This window comes from Heptranchias perlo, chromosome 12 (genome assembly GCF_035084215.1).
Source record: "Heptranchias perlo isolate sHepPer1 chromosome 12, sHepPer1.hap1, whole genome shotgun sequence".
NCBI classification, from domain to species: domain Eukaryota; kingdom Metazoa; phylum Chordata; class Chondrichthyes; order Hexanchiformes; family Hexanchidae; genus Heptranchias; species Heptranchias perlo.
In genome coordinates this window covers 56,968,237-56,989,916 of record NC_090336.1, presented here as the reverse complement: position 1 = coordinate 56,989,916, position 21,680 = coordinate 56,968,237, and the positions used below count along the sequence as shown (strand labels likewise).

At 43.7% G+C, this 21,680-nt stretch overlaps 2 protein-coding genes across 2 annotated transcripts in view; one reads left to right on the top strand and one right to left on the bottom strand.

Annotated features, from left to right (window-relative positions):
- Positions 1–21,680, bottom strand: part of zgc:101566 (Transmembrane protein 263-B-like) — a 178,170-nt gene that overhangs the window by 141,308 nt on the left and 15,182 nt on the right. The window lies entirely within an intron of this gene.
- The window catches only part of LOC137328050 (uncharacterized), a 59,011-nt gene continuing 47,291 nt past the window's right edge, over positions 9,961–21,680 (top strand). Inside the window, exon 1 of the mRNA XM_067994159.1 lies at positions 9,961–10,046. The gene's annotated coding sequence lies outside the window, so the exon portion shown is untranslated. The remainder of the gene's footprint in view (positions 10,047–21,680) is intronic.

The window sequence follows — 21,680 nt, the reverse complement described above, 5'->3', positions numbered from 1 at the left end:
AATTATAGCAATTTATCCACAAAGGCTATGAATTTGGATTCTGTCAGTGACTATTACAGGTACAGAAAATACTGCACTTCAAATTTTTTGGCCTGTGAATGTGTGTCATTTTTCAAATATTTTATATTGCAAGATTGTACATTAATTAACTTTTTCCAATTAAAACATTCCAAGTGCATGCACACTTAAAAAAATCCTTTAATTCCACCAGTTTTGTTTGGTGAATGCAGTAATAGAATTGCATAGTGAGTTTAACAGATCTCAAACTGATCTTTGTACATGCCAGGAAGATGAGGCAGACTAAATTAAATCTCAAAAAACTACTATATTTTGTGCACCTTCGAATAACCCAAATCTTTTTAATCGCCAAAGAAAGGAAATGTCAATCAACACAACAGTAAAAATCCATTACATCGTCTCCACTGAACACTCAAACCTGGACAACATTGAGTAGAAGTGCACAGCAATTTTGCACTCTCTGATGACACTTCTTTAAAAAGGGACATGACATTGTAATTAGTATTTGATGAAGTGGGGCATAATTATTTGTTACAACAAATGCTGCTGCGGCACTTTCTTGTTAAAACTATTTATAGCAACTATATTCAATACTCGAGTTTACAGGTATTCAAAAGCAAAAAGTGTTATGAAACTTCTAGAGGAGAATCTGCAGTTAATGGATTTTGCGAGTTTCTGTTGCAACCCAAAAAACCACCACTGTACAGTGGGTGCTTCCTTAGTCCAATAAGCAAATTTATTGCTTGAAAACTACATGATTAATTTAAATGATGGAAATAAAATATAAGAATTTAACAAAATATTGCAACTGTATCTTTCATTTGATAGGTGTAACTTTCCTAGAGTATGGCCCAGAACACCATGCAGTTTTAATCCTCGGGTTATTACTTTTCCATGTTAAAAAAAAACTGACATTTCAGATGATAAAATGCTTTAAAAGGATGAAGAAAAGTTAGAAAAAAGGCAACCTATGGAAAATGAAGTGAGCTACACTTTTGAACCTTCAAATGGGACAAAATTTGCAAAATTCTAAATATTGCTCTATATTTCCCAGAATATATGCTTCTGGAAGTTTATGTATCGCTCCAAGGTAGGCTGTCAGTGTTCCAATGTTCCTGCCCTCTGGCTTTCTCTACCCAGTTCTTCCTCGCCCTGCTTTCAAAAAACCTTCCTTTTCAACTCTGGCTTCAATTTCTTATCCTAGCCTCTTAATTTTTCTTTTTATTTGTTCATAGGATGTGGGCGTCGTTGGTGAGGCCGGCATTTATTGCCCATCCCTAATTGCCCCCGAGAAGGTGGTGGTGAGCCGCCTTCTTGAACCACTGCAGTCCATGTGGTGAAGGTTCTCCCACAGTGCTGTTAGGAAGGGAGTTCCAGGGTTTTGACCCAGCGACGATGAAGGAATGGTGATATTTTTCCAAGTCGGGATGGTGTGTGACTTGGAGGAGAACGTGCAGGTGGTGTTGTTCCCATGTGCCTGCTGCTCTTGTCCTTCTAGGTGTAAGAGGTCGCAGGTTTGGGAGGTGCTGTCAAAGAAGCCTTGGCGAGTTGCTGCAGTGAATCCTGTGGATGGTACACACTGCAGCCACTGTGCGCCGGTGGTGAAGGGAGTGAATGTTTCGGGTGGTGGATGGGGTGCCAATCAAGCGGGCTGCTTTGTCCTGGATGGTGTCGAGCTTCTTGAGTGTTGTTGGAGCTGCACTCATCCAGGCAAGTGGAGAGTATTCCATCACACTCCTGACTTGTGCCTTGTAGATGGTGGAAAGGCTTTGGGGAGTCAGGAGGTGAGTCACTCGCTGCAGGATACCCAGCCTCCAACCTGCTCTTGTAGCCACATTATTTATATGGCTGGTCCAGTTAAGTTTCTGGTCAATGGTGACCCCCAGGATGTTGATGGTGGGGGATTCAGCGATGGTAATGCTGTTGAATGTCAAGGGGAGGTGGTTAGGCACTCTCTTGTTGGAGATGGTCATTCCCTGGCGCGACTGTTACTTGCCACTTATCAGCCCAAGTCTGGATGTTGTCCAGGTCTTGCTGCATGCACGCTCGGACTGCTTCATTATCTGAGGGGTTGCGAAAGCAACTGAGCACTGTGCAATCATCAGCGAACATCCTCATTTCTGACCTTATGATGGAGGGAAGGTAATTGATGAACCAGCTGAAGATGGTTGGGCCTAGGACACTGCCCTGAGGAACTCCTGCAGCAATGTCCTGGTGCTGAGATAATTGGCCTCCAACAACGACTACCATCTTCCTTTGTGCTAGGTATGACTCCAGCCACTGGAGAGTTTTCCCCCGATTCCCATTGACTTCAATTTTACTCGGGCTCCTTGGTGCCACACTCGGTCAAATGCTGCCTTGATGTCAAGGGCAGTCACTCTCGCCTCACCTCTGGAATTCAAATCTTTTGTCCATGTTTGGACCAAGGCTGTAATGAGGTCTGGAGCCTTTTTCTACATAATCAGTATCCACCATATCCTTTCTCTCATTGCACTCCAAGATGTCCACCGGCACACCAGATAAATGCAAGTTGTAGCTCGTAAGTTTCATGTCTTTCAAAAAAAATAGTAGCGATCTGGATGCTTAAATGCAAGTAAAATATTACCTTACTTAAACTACAGTTTGGGTTGCCCATTATCTATTAATAGAGCAACTGAGAAATGAAATTTTAACCCACAAGTGAAGACCATTAATCAAGAAAAATGAATCATGAAGGCCTTATCTCACAAGCAGGATAAAATTGCAGTAATCAGTCAGCTATTGAGGCATTCTGCTCAGGGTAAATTAAAAATGTTACAGTAGAATCCACTTCTTGTAACCATGCAAATATAGTGTTCAAACTGAGATTTCTAAAACCAAATGACATTACATCTTTTCCTACCATTTGTATGATCAGTACAATTAGTTACATTGATCAGTTTGGCACTGCTGCTTTTTAGGCACCATAATATTTTCACACCTCTGGTCAGTAGCTGATTTAATGCTGTGCCCGACAACTCATGAGCCAGTATAGAGCTTGTCCCCCTGCAACTTGACCTGCCAGAGGCTGGTCATTTTAGAAGTCTATTTGATTCATATACTAAGATTTAGCTGTATGACTTATCATGATTTAATTCCTGCTCATCTCAGCAGAGCTGTTGGCTGGATCGCTGGAGATCAGTACGCACTGCCTTTAGTGCTCACCTCTCTCACTGATGGGCCCACAGAAATATAATCCAAGGCAATTAGTTTACAAAGATCAAATGTCCTGTGGTGGGTCAGGCCAATGTGCAGGGCAGCTGATCATCCAGTCAGGACATCTTTGGAAATAGCGTTTCATACTAAATTAGAACCCAGGTTAATTAGTGCCATGGAATCCTCTTAGCACACATTCTGAAAGACACTTTTCACTTAAATTCTGTTGGGAATTAAAACACAGGAGGCTCTTTAGCATTCTCTACAGACATATGAGGTAGTTTTCAACTCAAAATTTGGTGAACATAACAGGAGTCGGTCATTCAGCCCATGAGCCTGTTCCACTGTTCAGCTAGGTCATGACTGATCTGTACCTCAACTCCATTCACCCATCCTTGATCCAGGTGCCTTGATACCATTACCCAGTAAAGCCAGCCACTTCTCAAAAATTTTAACTGACCCAGCATGCACAGCCTTTTGGGGGGAAAAAAAAAGAGAATTCTGAATTTCCACTACCATTTGTGAAAAAGTGCTTCCTGATTTCATTCCTGAATGGCTAACCTCTAATTTTAAGGTTATGCCTTCTTGTTCTGGATTCCCCACCAGACGAAATAGTTTCACCATATCTACTCAATCAAATCCTTTTATCATTTTAAACACCTCAATTAGATCACCCCTCAACCTTCTATACTCAAGGGAATACCAGTCATGTTTATGCAACCTGTCCTCATTATTGAACCCTTCAGCCCCAGTATCATTCTGGTGAATCTGCGCTGTACCCACTCCAAGGCCAATATGTCCTTCCTGAGGTTCGGTGCCCAATTTGGTGCAGCAACTTGGACAGTTCACTATCCAAAAAATGGATTATCTTCAGTTATGACTTAAAACTTTCAGCCAGTAGATCTCCCATATCAGGACAAAGTGAATTCCCCATAGAGTGCATACTGTAAATGCAAGTTTGGTGATCTGCAGCTTCTGAACCGCCACCTAGTGGTAGATATGTGCAGCTGTCGTCATGACTGCGCAACACAGTGGCAAATGCTCAAATAAGGAAGGGGCAACATATGTAGTAAAGTTGTGATAGATAGTTGAGCAAGAATTTAAAATTTAAACATATTGGCTGAATCATGTTCGTACATTTCACTTTAACATACAGTTGTTATAAATGTCAGGAATGAAAGTTTGCAGCGCATTGAAACAAAACCTGCTCCACGTTCTTTACAACTTTTTAATTATTTGACATGTAATTGCTATGTCATTCTAACAGGAAAACAGGCCATTTTGTCCAACCAGTCTTCCACAAAAAGTTGTCCAAATCCATTGTGCCTGCCCTCTTCCCATATCTCTTCATCTCCCTTTCCTTCAACCACCTATCTAAAGTATTCTTATATGTTGACATGATCTCTGCTTCAATCACTAACTCCAGTAATGCATTACACAACCTCACAACCCTGTGCAGAAAAGCTTCTCCCACTGTCCACTGAAATCTCTTACATTTAATTGCATTTCATCACCACCTCGTTCAAGATCCCTCAAATCACTGAAACAGTCAGTGTCAATGAACTCTGTCCCTTCGCTTCATCAGTTTAAACACCTCTGTAAAATCACCCCTTAATCACCTCTATTCTACTGGCAACAACCCCATTTTATCAAGTCTTCCTTTGTATTTAAATTTTATCTTACCAGGTAGCATCCAAGTTAATCTGCACTGTATCCTTGCTACAGTGTGGAGACGTGTAAAGCACTTTTTCAGTAAAACATGCTGTTACAAGTTTCAGGTCTGCTTTAGATGTTCTCTCAGGTACAGCAGCAATCGACGCTCCCATAAACGGTCTGAGTGTCTTACGTTCAGATGTATGCCGACACTGCCCCATATCTAATTGTATGATCACATAACTCAGGGGTGTAACAATAGGATCCTGTCGTGATCTGAACTGGATACCCTGCCCTCGCGTGTTTCTCCAATCTTTTGAAAGGCAGACTGAGAAACACTTGGTGAAATGAGACCAGCTATGAATCATTAAGTTGCTTTATTTCAAAGACAGTAAGTAAATGGACAAAGTAACAATCAAAGCAAATTCTACCTAACTATCTCACCTTTGTTCTCAAAACTGTGCTTGCGGAAGATGTACCTTGATGCAGCCAGGTGTGTTAGCAAAATTGTGCACGTGCTGGGAGCAAACAGCCCTCTATCCAATCTGGCACAATGAAGGACTCACCTGAGGAGGATTCAGGGTCTGGCGTCAGGAAAGGATCACCAGATTAGACCAGCTCCTCCACAAGACTCACATCAAGCTCTTCCATCAGCTAGTGAGGTGAAGTTTTCAAGCAACTTTTGATAAATAATGTTAAATAGTTTATGTAACACATCAACTTTAGCACAAAGGTTTTCCAGCCTCACTACAAAAATGATCACCGATACCATTTTTAAATGGATGATTCAATAGTACATCAATGAATGAACCTCGCACATTGTTCTCTAAAACATTTCAATGATCACATTCATTATTTAAACATTCAAATGTCTTTGTCCCCAGTTATGTAGCACAGCACATCGAACACCTAAAGTATGTCATAATTACTATGCTATGTATAATAGATTTGACAAAAAGCAATTCTCAGAAACCCTACATTTTCATATTATCCAGGTGGTTTTCTTAATGAAAGTGAAAATCACTAATTTTTAAAAACTGAAGTGTGCCACTAAAAAATACTTCTCCACAGACTTTCCAAAGTGGTTGTGGAGATGATCCAAGCTACATGAAGATTACAAATACACTGACAAGTTATTTGGTAAAAAAAATATACATTTGCTATAAGACATTAAAATGTCTAGTCTCTGGAGCCATCTGGTGGATGTTCTATGTAATTTCAGTATAGTGCAAGGCAGTCGCACACAGCTACGATATAAAAAAAATTGGTGTAATACAAGATATCAAGTTATGTCAGTGTTTGGTCTATTTCAAGGTGCATCGTAATTATTGTAAAATGCAATTCACTCACAATGAACAGCCACTGAATCATTTGATGCAATCCAAATATACTTAATATGGCATTTTTCTGAGACAAAGGGGAATGACCGACGGCGATATCTTCCTGGTGTGAATGTGTTCCTTTGGAATGCACCATGAGACATTTGACTTAGAATGAGCAGAACCTCCACGATGTTCGTCATAGTACAGAGCTTGAGGAATGCAGTTTCGAAAAGGATCTCTCTGGAGATAGTTAAGTACATGATTTTTGATTGCTTCCTGGAAAGAAAAACGTTTCTTCCTCATCCACTAGATAAATAAATACCAGTTATGTAAATAAATCTATAATGCAGGGGAGCAGCTCTTTGCTATCCACCTATTTACATGAACAATTGTTTTGAGTTCTCAGAACAAAAGGCAGCTGCTGTAATCCATTTCCAAAACATGAAGCTTTCAGTTTGAACGCTGGCATTTTAAAATGGTCATTTGTCACACATATCCTTATAAACAATCCTTGAATATAGCAAGCTGATCCTCACACCTCCTCCCCCACACCACCCTCCACCACCCGCCCCCCCCAAGAAAGTTTTCAGAAAAAGTTTAGTTCATTCTTGCATTGGCTGAGATTTTTCATACACAAGGAAAGCACAGTTATTTTCACTGTCCTAAAAATTAATTCTCTGGAGGTTTTGTTCATTTTCCACTGGAAGTAGCATGGCTCAAGGAAAGAAAATCCTAGCGCACCCCGAATGCTAGTTTTGCTGTCAATCACAGAAATTTTTACAAGTTTCTAGCACAGGTAGACTGGAAACAAAGATTGGCTAGGAAAACAGTAAATGAGCAATGACAGGCCTACAAGGTGAAGATAGTTCGGGTACAAACCAAGCATATTCCAGAGGAAAAATAGGACATCCAAAGCTAGAACTCCCTGGGTGACAAAGGAAATAGAGGTGAAAATGAAACATAAAAAGGTTTGAGACAAATGTCAGGTACAGAATACAGACGAAAACCAGGCAGAATACAGAGTGCAGGGGGAAATTGGAAAAGGATAGAAGAAGGGCAAAGAGAGAGTATGAGAAAGATTAGCGGGTAACATAAAAGGGAACTCAAAAATCTTATATAAATATATAAAAAGTAAAAGGATAGTTAATGGAATGGTGGGGTCGATTAGAGACAAAAAAGGTAATCTTGTGGAGACAGAGGACATGACTGAGGTACTGAATGAGTACTTTGCATCTGTCTTCACAAAAGAAGAGGTTCGAGTTAATATCACAGCAGAAGAGATATTGGATGGGATATAAATAGATAGAAAGGAGGTGTTAAATAGATTGGCAAAGTTAACAAGTCACCCGGTTCAGAGGGGATGCAACCTAGGTTGCTGAGGAAAGCTTGGATGGAGATAACAGAAGCTCTGACCACAGTCTTTCAATCCTCCTTGGATATGGGAGTGATGCCAGAGGATTGCAAATGTTACACACCTGTTCAAAAAAAAGGGGAGCGATAAACCTGGTAACTGCAGGCCAGTGAGTCTAACGCCAATGTAGCGTAAACTACTAGAGACCATTGTCAAGGACAAAATTAATTCTCACATGGAGAACCATGGGTCAATAAGGGACAGCCAGCACGGATTTGTTAAAGGCAAACCACGTCTGACTAACCGGACGTTGAGTTCTTCGATGAAGTAACAGAAAGGGACGATAGTGCAGTCGATGTCCTATATGTGGACTTTCAAAAGACATTTGATAATGTACCACATAACAGACTTAATCAGAAAAAAGCACGAGATTAAAGGGACGGTGGTAATTTGGGTATGTAATTGGCTACGGGATAGGAGACAGAGTGTAGCGGTGAACGGATATTTTTCTGACTGGAGAGACGTATGCAGTGGGGTCCCCCAGGGGTCGGTATTAGGACCAGTGCTTTTCTTGTTATATATAAATGACCTGGACTTGGCTATAGGGAGTACAATTTCAAAGTTTGATGGATGATACAAAACTTGGCAATGTAGTAAATAGAGAACAGGATAGCAGCAGACTGATGAAATGGGCAGACGCAATTTAATGTGGATAAGTGTGAAGTGATGCATTTTGGAAATGAACATGGAGAGGTAGTATAATCTAAATGGTACTATTTTGAGGGGGATGCAAGAGCAGAGGGACCTGTGGGTGCATATTCATAAATCTTTGAAGGTGGTAGGGCAAGTTGATAAGGTGGTTAAGAAAGTGTATGGCTTACTTGGTTTCGTAAATAGGGACATTGAATACAAAAACAAGGAAGTCATGCTAAACCTTGACAAATCACTGGTTAAGCCTTAGCTGGAGTATTGAGTACAATTCTGGGCACCACACTTTAGGATGTCAAGGCCTTGGAGAGGGTACAGAGGAGATTCACTAGGATGATACCAGGGATGAGGGACTTCAGTTATGTGGAGTGATTGGAGAAGCTGGGATTGTTCTCCTTGGAGTGGAGAAGGTTACCTATTGGAGGTATTCAAAATTATGAGGGGTTTTGATGGAGCAAGTCGGGAGAAACTGTTTCCTCTGGCAAGTGGATCGGTAACCAGAGGTCATAGATTTAAAATAATTGCCAAAAGAACTAGAGGGGAAATGAGGAAAATGTTTTTTCACATAGAGAGTTGTTAAGATCTGGAATGCACTATCTGAAAGGGTGATGGAAGCAGATTCCATAGGGACTTTCAAAAGGCAATTGGACATGTACTTGGAGAACTAATTTGCAGGGTTATGGGGAAAAAGCTGGGGTGTGGGACTAAATTTGACAGTTCTTTCAAAGAGCCAGCACAGGCACGACGGGCCCAATGGTCTCCTTCTGTGATTCTATGTTCCAGCTTCAGTCGACTCAGCTAACAGTGATGGTGTTGGGCACCTATCTGAACTCAAGGTTCAGACTTCTCACAAAGGCACAAGCCTCCAACAGAAAGCACTATTAAAAGCATTTCAAAACATAAGAAAATATTACATCGATAAGTTTAATCATTTGTAAATTTTACAAGTTAATGTCTTCATTACATTTTCAGTCGTAAGATCTCATCTTACTGGAGAAGACAATATGGCAGTTGAAAGGATTTTCAATAATTGGAGCGATTCGATTGGCTCTCTCTGTTGTTTGCTTTTGGTAGCTGTTGCTATGCAAATTTTTGATTGGGAGTTTTTGAAACTGCTGATTGGTCCCTTTCATCCCTTGCAACGGTGCGTTGTTGGCATATTCCACAACCTGTGGTTGCGATTTGTTGCTGCTTTAAGAATATCTAATTTAAGCCAATTGGTTGCAAGAAATTTAAATTAAAAGGTGTGACGTGCCAAAATGTGACAAGAAGTATGACTGAAATGTGCTCGATGTAGCACATTATATTAGCAGATCTCCCATGCCATTGCTCATGTTAAGTTGAATATGCTATTCTATAACAGAAGTGTTATGCACAATATATTATTCTGTTGCTAAAATGAAGCGGTGTCCCTTTAAGATCACAAAGCACAACAGTTCAGTAAACATTGGGTAAGGAATTTAATCGCTCTTCAGGCTGCTAGTCAGAACCTAGGATGAAATGCCTGGCTTGTTTTTTTAAAAAGTGTAATTGTTAAAGGCAGTCAAAGAGTACAGACATGCTGGCACCTGTTGTCAGGCAGTGGGGGAGCTTCTCTGTACATTCCAAATCACTAACTTATCATTTAAAAAAAAAGTGACACTAATTTGCATGTGTTAGAGTGCGACAGATGAAGTGTGACACACAAAGATGTGTGTTAGATATCCCACTTTTATTACTAGTTGATTTCCTGTAGTGTTAGAGAAAATAGGAAGGTGTGGCTGTAGCAAGAGATATGAGAAAACAAGTTAATAAAGTGAAAGAAGTTTAGCTGCAGTGAGGTAAGTCACTTGACTGATTTATTTAATTGCACTAAACATTTTTTTTTAAAGTGACCGAACATACAGATTATTTAAATGTGATCAATAATTTATTCACAAGATTTAGGTAGCAAGTTAGGTAATTATTGGTGCGACTTGTGAATGTGAGCATTGGGAGATAAAGTGTGGCTGGAAAGTGAAATGATGCCGAGTGAGTTAAATAATTAAAGCTCATTTAGAACCACAGAAGTTTACAGCACAGAAGGCCATTTGGTGCATTGCGTCTGTGCTGGCTTTTTGCTAAAGCAATCCAAAACTAATCCCATTGCCCTGCTATCTCCCTCGGGCCCTGTATCTTCCTCTGCTTCAAATATTTATCCAATTTTCCCTTAAAAGATAGTGGTCTCTGCCTTAACACTCCCTGTAGCTCCAACAATCCTCTGCTAATTAATTTTCTCCTAACCTCTTGCTTCACTGTGACCATTTTAAATTGATGACCCCCCCCACCCCCCCTTCACTGGCCCCCTCCAAGAAAATAGGGGTGAATAGGGAAAGCCATCAAAAACCGGTTATAATTTTAAAAACCTGTTAAATCTCCTCTTAGCCTTCTGTTCCAAAGCAAATAGCCCGAGTCCCTCATATCTCTCTTCATAATTTATATAGTTTCTCATCCCTGTAATCAATCTAGTTAATCAACACTGCATTCTCTCTATGGCCTCAACGATCTTTCTCTAATGGGAAATCCAAAACTGCACTAATCATGGCCGAAACATTTCATTGTGCAAATTTATCATAATCTCTTGTATCTTGTTCTCTATGCTCCTATTTATAAAACCAGAAATACTGCCAGCCTTTTTTTTTAGAAAAAGGCCTATTCTACCCATTTTCAACCATTCTAGAATTTGAGGAACACCCATCAACACCTATCCATGCTGCTACATTGCCTCTTATACCATACACCTGAATTTTAGGAGCAAGCCTCCTGTGAGGCACTTCATCAAATCCATATGCAACACATCTCCTACATCATTTATCTATACAATTAGTCACTCCTTCAAAAACTCTAAATTCATAAAACAAAACTTGCCTTGAACAAATTCATGCTGGCTGTCCTCGGTTATCCCACGCATTGCTGATTGCTCACTAATTTGATCTTGAATTATCATTTGAGCAAGCTGTCCAGCACCACAGATTATGGAGGTAGGATTACCAAAACGTACATCAACTTTTTCATGCAGTGGCTAGAGTCGTCAAGCTATGCAAATAATCAAATGTTTGTAGAAATATAAACGTTTCAAAAGATCTCCCGCAAGTTGCTTGGGATAGGGTTGTCGTCAGTCAGACAGAAAAAAAAACAGAAGCCAACAGGTTATTACTATGAGAAAAAAAGAGGGATGCGAAGAAATGAGAGAGAGGCAGCCATCTGGGCTTGTAGGAAAGCTAGGGTCGGGAGGAGGAAGAAAGAAATTGTCAGGCCCCTGTTAACCAGTGGGGTGAAGTGCAGTAAGCCAGGGAGGGGGAGGGAGGAAAGTGGGTGGGTGCAATTAAGCTGTTCAAAAAAGCAGGCATGATGATTGCAGTCACAAAGCTGGGAATGGGTTCAGGCGTGTTGGAGCAGAAGGCAATTAGGAATGATGTAAAATTAAAATGAATGGATATTTCAGCAATGAAGGGAAGAGCGACAAATGTTATTGAAAGGCTGGGGCTGGAATGGAAAGGGATGTTAGAGTGGAGATAAGGCTGGAAGCTGGGAGGGAGGTATGAGATGCATGTAAATGAGAGGTCTTCAGGGAGGGAGCTAGAAACAGAAGGCCAGAAGCACAGGTGGAGAATGGTCAGGCTTCAGGACAGGACAATGTGATGGTAGTGGCATATGATGGGCAGGAAGTGCTCACACATGATCTGTTTTTATAATAACAGAAGTGGATTTTCTGCAGCACTGCTCATTAAATTGGTGGTGTTGAGAGGCATGGGTAGAAAAGGGCTACCATGTAGTTTAAAACATATAATCTGGAATTAAAATACTAGTATCAGTAATGGTGGCCATGAAACTACCGGATTGTCATAAAAACCCATCTGGTTCACTAATGTCCTTTAGGGATGATGTGGAGATGCCGGTGATGGACTGGGGTTGACAATTGTAAACAATTTTACAACACCAAGTTATAGTCCAGCAATTTTATTTTAAATTCACAAGCTTTCGGAGATTTTCTCCTTCCTCAGGCAAATGTTTCAAGAGCTCCTTGAAGCCTACGCATTTATACATATTGAACAATACATGGTGTTTACAGACTGCCCCTGCAACTGCCCGTTGCCAAGGCAATCACCGTGTTCAGACAGAGAGGTGTCACCTGCAGAACCCCCGAATACACATTCAACAAAAAGGGAAAAAAGAGAAAAAAAAACACAGAGAGAGGCAGAAACATCCGGAAGGCAGAGAGAGCCAGCAAATGACCCATTATATTAAAAACAGATAACATTTGTTCGCTGGTGGGGTAACGTGTAGCGTGACATGAACCCAAGATCCCGGTTGAGGCCGTCCTCATGGGTGCGGAACTTGGCTATCAATTTCTGCTCGACGATTTTGCGTTGTCGTGTGTCTCGAAGGCCGCCTTGGAGTACGCTTACCCGAAGGTCGGTGGATGAATGTCCATGACTGCTGAAGTGTTCCCCGACTGGGAGGGAACCCTCCTGTTTGGCGATTGTTGCGCGGTGTCCGTTCATCCGTTGTCGCAGCGTCTGCATGGTCTCGCCAATGTACCATGCTCTGGGGCATCCTTTCCTGCAACGTATGAGGTAGACAACGTTGGCCGAGTCACAGGAGTATGAACCATGCACCTGGTGGGTGGTGTCATCTCGTGTGATGGTGGTATCTGTGTCGATGATCTGGCATGTCTTGCAGAGGTTACCGTGGCAGGGTTGTGTGGCGTCGTGGACGCTGTTCTCTTGAAAGCTAGGTAGTTTGCTGTGAACGATGGTCTGTTTGAGGTTGGGTGGCTGTTTAAAGGCGAGTAGTGGAGGTGTGGGGATGGCCATAGCGAGGTGTTTGTCCTCATTGATGACATGTTGAAGGCTGCGGAGAACATGGCGTAGTTTCTCCGCTCCGGGGAAGTACTGGACGACAAAGGGTACTCTGTTGGTTGCGTCCCGTGTTAGTCTCCTGAGGAGGTCTATGCGATTTTTTGCTGTGGCCCGTCGGAACTGTCGATCGATGAGTCGAGCGTCATATCCCGTTCTTACTAGGGCGTCTTTCAGCGTCTGTAGGTGTCCATCGCGTTCCTCCTCGTCTGAGCAGACCCTGTGTATTCGCAGGGCCTGTCCATAGGGGATGGCCTCTTTGACGTGGTTAGGGTGGAAGCTGGAAAAGTGGAGCATCGTGAGGTTGTCCGTGGGCTTGCGGTAGAGTGAGGTGCTGAGGTGCCCGTCTTTGATGGAGATTCGTGTGTCCAAGAAAGAAACTGATTCTGAGGAGTAGTCCATGGTGAGCTTGATGGTGGGATGGAACTTGTTGATGTTATCGTGTAGTCTCTTTAGTGATTCCTTGCCGTGGGTCCATAGAAAGAAAATGTCGTCGATGTATCTGGTGTATAGTGTTGGTTGGAGGTCTTGTGCAGTGAAGAAGTCCTGCTCGAACTTGTGCATGAAAATGTTGGCGTATTGGGGTGCGAATTTGGTCCCCATGGCTGTTCCGTGTGTTTAGGGAAGGAAACCTGCCGTCCTTACCCAGTCTGGCCTATATGTGACTCCAGACCCACAGCAATGTGGTTGATTCTTAATTGCCCTCTGAAATGGCCTAGCAAGCCACTCAGTTGTAAACTCTCGCTACGAAAAGTCATAATAAGAATAAAACCTGACGGACCATCCGGCATCAGACCACTAGGCACTGGACACGACAAAGGCAAACCAAGCCCAGTCGACCCTGCAAAGTCCTCCTCACCAACATCTGGGGACTTGTGCCAAAATTGGGAGAGCTGTCCCACAGACCAGTCAAGCAACAGCCTGACAGAGCCATACTCACAGAATCATACATTTCAGCCAACGTCCCAGACTCTTCCATCACCATCCCTGGGTATGTCCTGTCCCACCGGCAGGACAGACCCACCAGAGATGGCGGTACAGTGATATACAGTCAGGAGGGAGTGGCCCTGAGTCCTCAACATTAACTCTGGACCCCATGAAATCTCATGGCATCAGGTCAAACATGGGCAAGGAAACCTCCTGCTGATGACCACCTACCATCCTCCGTCAGCTGATGAATCAGTCCTCCTCCATGTTGAGCACCACTTGGAGGAAGCACTGAGGGTAGCAAGGGCACAGAATGTACTCTGGGTGGGGGACTTCAATGTCCATCACCAAGAGTGGCTCAGTAGCACCACTACTGACCGAGCTGGCCGGGTCCTGAAGGACATAGCTGCTAGACTGGGCCTGCGGCAGGTGGTGAGCGAACCAACACGAGGGAAAAACTTACTTGACCTCGTCCTCACCAATCTACCTGTCGCAAATGCATCTGTCCATGACAGTATTGGTAGGAGTGACCACCGCACAGTCCTTGTGGAGACCAAGTCCTGTCTTCACACTGAGGACACTATCCAACGTGTTGTGTGGCACTACCACCGTGCTAAATGGCATAGATTCAGAACAGATCCAGCAGCTCAAAACTGGGCATCCATGAGGCGCTGTGGGACATCAGCAGCAGCAGAATTGTATTCCAGCACAATCTGTAACCTCATGGTCCAGCATATTCCTCACTCTACCATTACCAACAAGCCAGGGGATCAACCCCGGTTCAATGAGGAGTGTAGAAGAGCATGCCAGGAGCAGCACCAGGCGTACCGAAAAATGAGGTGCCAACCTGGTGAAGCGACAACTCAGGACTACATGCATGCTAAACAGCGGAAGCAACATGCTATAGACAGAGCTAAGCGAGTCCACAACCAACGGATCAGATCAAAGCTCTGCAGTCCAGCCACATCCAGTCATGAATGGTGGTGGACAATTAAACAACTAACGGGAGGAGGAGGATCTGCAGACATCCCCATCCTCAATGATGGCGGAGTCCAGCACGAGTGCAAAAGACAAGTCTGAAGCGTTTGCAACCATCTTCAGCCAGAAGTGCGGAGTGGACGATCCATCTCGGCCTCCTCCCGATATCCCCACCATCACAGAAGCCAGTCTTCAGCTAATTCGATTCACTCCACGTGATATCAAGAAACGGCTGAGTGCACTGGATACAGCAAAGGCTATGGGCCCCAACAACATCCCAGCTGTAGTGCTGAAGTCTTGTGCTCCAGAACTAGCTGCGCCTCGAGCCAAGCTGTTCCAGTACAGCTACAACACTGGCATCTAACCGACAATGTGGAAAATTGCCCAGGTATGTCCTGTTCACAAAAAGTAGGACAAATCCAATCCGGCCAATTACCGCCCCATCACTCTACTCTCAATCATCAGCAAAGTGATGGAAGGTGTCGTCGACAGTGCTTGCAAGCAGCACTTACTCACCAATAACCTGCTCACTGATACTCAGTTTGGGTTCCGCCAGGACCACTCTGCTCCAGACCTCATTACAGCCTTGGTCCAAACATGGATAAAAGAGCTGAATTCCAGAGGCGAGGTGAGAGTGACTGCCCTTGACATCAAGGCAGCATTTGACCGAGTGTGGCACCAAGGAGCCCTAGTAAAATTGAAGTCAATGGGAATCAGGGGGAAAACTCTCCAGTGGTTGGAGTCATACCTCGCACAAAGGAAGATGGTAGTGGTTGATGGAGGCCAATCTCAGCCCCAGGACATTGCTGCAGGAGTTCCTCAGGGCAGTGTCCGAGGCCCAACCATCTTCAGCTGCTTCATCAATGACCTTCCCTCCATCAGGTGGTCAGAAATGGGGATGTTCGCTGATGATTGCACAGTGTTCAGTTCCATTCACAACCCCTCAAATAATGAAGCAAGACCTGGACAACATCCAGGCTTGGGCTGATAAGTGGCAAGTAACATTCGCGCCAGATAAGTGCCAGGCAATAACCATCTCCAACAAGAGAGTCTAACCACTTCCCCTTGACATTCAACGGCATTACCATCCCCACCATCAACATCCTGGGGGTTACCATTGACCAGAAACTTAACTGGACCAGCCAAATAAATACAGTGGCTACGAGAGCAGGTCAGAGGCTGGGTATTCTGCGGCGAGTGACTCACCTCCTGACTCCCCAAAGCCTTTCCACCATCTGCGAGGCACAAGTCAGGAGTGTGATGGAATACTCTCCACTTGCTTGGATGATTGTAGCTCCAATAACACTCAAGAAGCTCGACACCATCCAAAACAAAGCACCGCATCCACCACCCGAAACATTCACTCCCTTCACCACCGTTGCACCGTGGCTGCAGTGTGTACCATCCACAGGATGCACTGCAGCAACTCACCAAGGCTTCTTCGACAGCACCTCCCAGACCCGCGACCTCCATCACCTCGAAGGACAAGGGTAGCAGGCACATGGGAACAACACCACCTACACGTTCCCCACCAAGTCACACACCATCCCGACTTGGAAATATATCGCCGTTCCTTCATCGTCGCTGGGGCAAAATCCTGGAACTCCCTTCCTAACAGCACTGTGGGAGAACAGTCACCACACGGACTGCAGCGGTTCAAGGCGGCGGCTCACCACCACCTTCTCAAGGGCAATTAGGGATGGGCAATAAATGCCGGCCTTGCCAGCAACGACCACATCCCATGAACGAATAAAAAAATATATAGTTGCTTTCTCCATTGAAATACTTGAGTAGGCCTCTGCTCACCGTCCTTGAGGCTCTGCTAGTGAAATTACGCCTGGTACTCTTGGACACTAGCTCATTGATATTTAATTGAAGGCTGGTCGGGCGACCTTGGGAAGAACAAGATCAGAGGGCTGAGAAAATGGAAAAAAACAGCATGGTGGAATGTGAGTTTATCCTCATCCATCAATCAACAGAAGTACTGTGGGTCACCTTTAGTCTCTACTCCACAGATAGAAGTCTGTGTGGTTTACCTTGTATGGATATTTTGAAAAGGAACTTGTAGCTCAGAAAAGTATAGAAAGATATTGAATTGTAACAGGAATTTGGATTTGACCCGGGAAGTATGAGCTCAAGAGCTGCATGCACGACAGACCTCGTTTGCCTGAGTCAAGTTCACTTGATTTGCAAGAACTTCACCCTATTTGGAGGATTAAACTTTCAATAAGCGAAACTTTGTTTGCGTACGTCTTGTCTTACATTCGTTGAATGAACTCACCTAAGGCTAGCTAGCTAACTGTGGCACCCTATCCTATAGCGTCCTATTATAGATGCAGACAGTAAGGCTGATTCCCTTATGGTAGAGTGATGCCCCATACCTCTTCCTGACCTACAGTACTTGCAGGTATACAGCTTCATTTTAAATATGTCACCATGTTAGACAAATCTAACCTAGAAAAGTTCTTTGAACAATTTGTCCTCGAGCGTCAAGGAATGGAATCTGTGCTGGACGTGATCCGACAAAGAATGGGTTACGGTCCTCTTTGAAGAGGAAAATAAGAAGTTGGAACAGGAGAGCAAGAATAATGGTTCAACGGTTATATATAACCTGTCGAGTACTAATAAAACAACTAGAACAGTGCTAAAAACATTATAATAAATTGAAGGAAACTTTACAGGAGAAGTATGAGGAGTTAAAGGAAGCCCGCAGACAACAGACAGAGGCTGTGATGGAATTACGAAAAGGACCTTCAGTTAATTACGCCAAGTGTGGCAAAACAATCATGAAGAGACAGAAATTAAAAGCCAACAAGGGTGTTATCCAGACCTATGTACTCAAAGTGACGGTACATATATGATATGTTCTGCAGCTGACAGTGCCCTCTGCTGAATTTTCACTGCACAGCTGTAGGATTTTAAAACTCCAATCTTCAGCACTGTTTGCAAAAACTTTTACCACATTGTGCAGGTGCAAAAAATATTTCTCAGAGAATAAGATACAAAAGGTGACAGCAGCTATAATAGGAAGTAGAACAGAAGGGTACAAGGATGTGCCAGACCTCTGGATCAGTTTGGTTTCCCATCCAACTCAGTTGTTAAAACAACAGCTTGTTGGATGCAGAAATATTTCAGGCCCCAAACAGGACATAGACAGCAGCATTGCTAGGGGACTGACAATTGTTAATGATAACATTTTGCTCCTATCATGTCATTCCTCCCTGGTGCACATTGCAACTGGGTGGAATATGCAAAGTACTGATAGCAAGATTTCTATGCGGCTCCACAGCCAGCACAGTGTCCCCACACTTATACAAATACAAATAGCAGTTTAGTCACTGGCCCTGAGGGCACTTGTACCAGCTTGAATTAATATCTCACCACATGTGAACTGCACTACTGTGTGTTTAATGGTATTGTACATCTATGTTACAGAATAAAAACAGCAAGCAGAAAATGGTGAGAATCCAGGACCACAGATCAGGATGTGGCAGGAATCTCAAAGTTTACATACAAACTGAAGTTAGATGTGCTCAGTTTTGTTTAAACACACAATACTGACTGAAGCTGCAGACTATATAGTGCAGCCTAAGTGAACGAGATGGTCTCAAGGGTGAGTGGGGAACAAATACAATGGCTTTAGTATTCCCAATGTTTAATTGGAGGAAATTCTGGCTCACCAACAACTTGATTATCAGACAGGCACTCTGGCAGTTGTGGAGTTGAGAGAAGCGATGGAGCGGTAAGAAATAGGCATCAGCATACATATGGGAACTGATCTTACACCTATGGATAGTGTTGCTGAGATAATGCAAACAAGGAAAAAGGGGTAGGGATGGAACCTTGGGGCAGGAAACAAATTCCAGGGCATGGGACCTAGATCGGCACAGCCGCCAATGTTGGGTCAAAGAGAACGGGGGTGCACAGCAGGCCAGAATCAGAAGAATGGAGAGTTTGGGGGAGGGGGTTTTAGGGCTACAGAGGGTTACAAACATAGGGAAGGTCAAGGCCATGAAGGGATTTAAACACTCGGATGAAAATTTCAAATTTGAGTTGGGAAAAATGTAGGTTGCTGAGGACAGGGGTGATGATTGAGTGGAACTTAGTGTGGGATAGCAGCCAAGCAGCAGAATTTTGGATTGGCTGAAGTTTACAGAGGGTGGAGGACGGGAGGCCGGTCAGGAGAGCAACGTAAAGTCAAGCCTGGAGTGACAAAAGCATGGATGAGGTTTTCAGCAGCAGATGCGCTGAGGCAGGGATGAAAGTAGATGATGTACGGAGATGGAAGTCAGTGGTCTTTGTGATGGAGAATATGGAGATGGAAACTCAGCTTAAGGTCAAACAGGACGCTGAGGTTGCATATAATCTGGTTCAGCCAGAGAGACAATGGCCAGAGAGGACGGGGGATTACCTGAACAATGTTAGAGTAACTTACTTCAACTCAAGTCAAATACCCTAAAAATGCATCTTAGTAATTGATTTGACTTTGTTTATATATTTGATTCACATCACCTAGGAACTTCAATTATCACTGCGCTCCTCTTTCACCTTAATATATCTTTTTTCAGCTTCTTCATGTTTCACAATTTCTGTTCCAATATCTTACGTCAATCCACATGAAAATCTATGGAAATACTTCATTATTAAATAAACTTCTTCGTTCAGCACAGCTCGCACCCGTGATATGCTCCTCCTGCACTATGTGGGAAATCATGGACACTGCCAGTGTCCCTGGCGACCACGTGTGCAGGAAGTGTGTCCAGTTGCAGCTACCGGCTAACCGTAATTCGGAGCTGGAGCTGCGGGTGGATTCACTGTGGGGGATCCGCGATGCTGAGACTATCGTGGATAGCACGTTCAGTGAGGTGGTCACACCGCAGGTAAAGATTACGCAGGCAGAAAGGAAATGGGTGACCGCCAGGCAGAGTAAAAGGACTAGGCAGGTAGAGCACGAGTCCCCTGGGGCCATCTCCCTCTCAAACAGATATTCTGCTTCGGATACTGTTGGGGGAGATGGCTTATCAGGGGAAAGCAGCAAGAGCCAAGTTCGGGGCACCACGGGCGGCTCTGCTACACAGGAGGGAAGGAAGAAGAGTGGCAGGGCTATAGTGATAGGGGATTCAATTGTAAGGGGAACAGATAGGCGTTTCTGTGGCCGCAAACGTGACTCCAGGATGGTATGTTGCCTCCCTGGTGCTATGGTCAAGGATGTCACGGAGCGGATGCAGGGCATTCTGGAGGGGGAGGGTGGTGAACAGCCAGTAGTCGTGGTCCATATTGGTACCAACGACATAGGTAAAAAAAGGGATGAGGTCCTGCAAGGTGAATTTAAGGAGTTAGGAGACAAATTAAAAAGCAGGACTTCAAAGGTAGTGATCTCAGGATTACTACCAGTGCCACGTGCTAGTGAGTATAGGAACAGGAGAATAGCCAGGATGAATGCGTGGCTGCAGGGATGATGTAGAAGGGAGGGATTTAGATTCCTGGGACATTGGGACCGGTTCTGGGGAAGGTGGGACCTGTACAAGCGTGACGGGTTACACCCGAGCAGGACCGGGACCAATGTCCTCCTGGGGGTGTTTGCTAGTGCTGTTGGGGAAGGTTTGAACTAGAGTGGCAGGGGGATGGGAACCTGAGAGGGGAGTCAGAAGGGAATAAAGTTGAGAGCAGCAAGAGAGGGGAAGACCCTGGGGAAATCTACAATACAAATAGTACAAACAGTTGTTCAAGAACAAGTGAAAGGGAAAAGCGTAGAGCAGTGGAAAGAAAGTGTATTTTAGGCACGACAGATAAAATAAAAACTAGAAGGCGTAAGGCGATTAACATAGCATCAAAGCTGAAGGTCAGGCTAGGGTGTGTGGCCCAACTAAGAGTTCAATATACAAATGCACGGAGCATAAGGAATAAATTAAATGAACTATAGGTTCAAATTCAAATTGGAGGGTATGACATGATAGCTATTACTGAGACTTGGCTGCAGGATGGTCAGGATTGGGAACTAATTATACCAGGTTATAAGGTCTACAGGAGAGATAAGGAAAATGAAAGAGGGGGAGGAGTAGCCGTAATGATTAGAGATGAAATCACTTCAATGATAAAGGGGGATATAACAAGAGGTAAGCAGCCAACAGAGACCTTATGGGTTGAATTGAGAAATAGGAAAGGATCTAAGACTATAGTGGGAGTTGTATATAGGAGCCCTGGCAGCAGCTCTGAAGTGCTAGATTGTATAAATGCAGAGATTAGACAACTGTGTAAGAAAGGCATAGCGGTCTTAATGGGGGACTTTAACCTTCACATTGATTGGGAAAAGCAGACGAGCAACTGTCAGAAAGCTCGTGAATTTCTTGAGTGTGTCCGGGATAGTTTTCTGCAGCAGTATGTCCCAGAGGCAACAAGGGGGCAAGCCATACTAGATTTAGTAATGAGTAATGAACCGGATTTAGTTAACGGCTTAACTGTGCGTGAACATCGATCCAATAGTGGTCATAACATGATCGAGTTCAATGTAGTGTTTGAAAGGGAAAAAAGTGAATCAGCTGATAAGATTCTAGACTTGGGTAAGGCCGACTTCAATGGGATGAGACAGAGACTGTCCACAGTAAACTGGGCAAATCTGTTAATGGGTAAAACGACTGATGATCAGTGGGAAATGTTTAAAGAAACATTTAA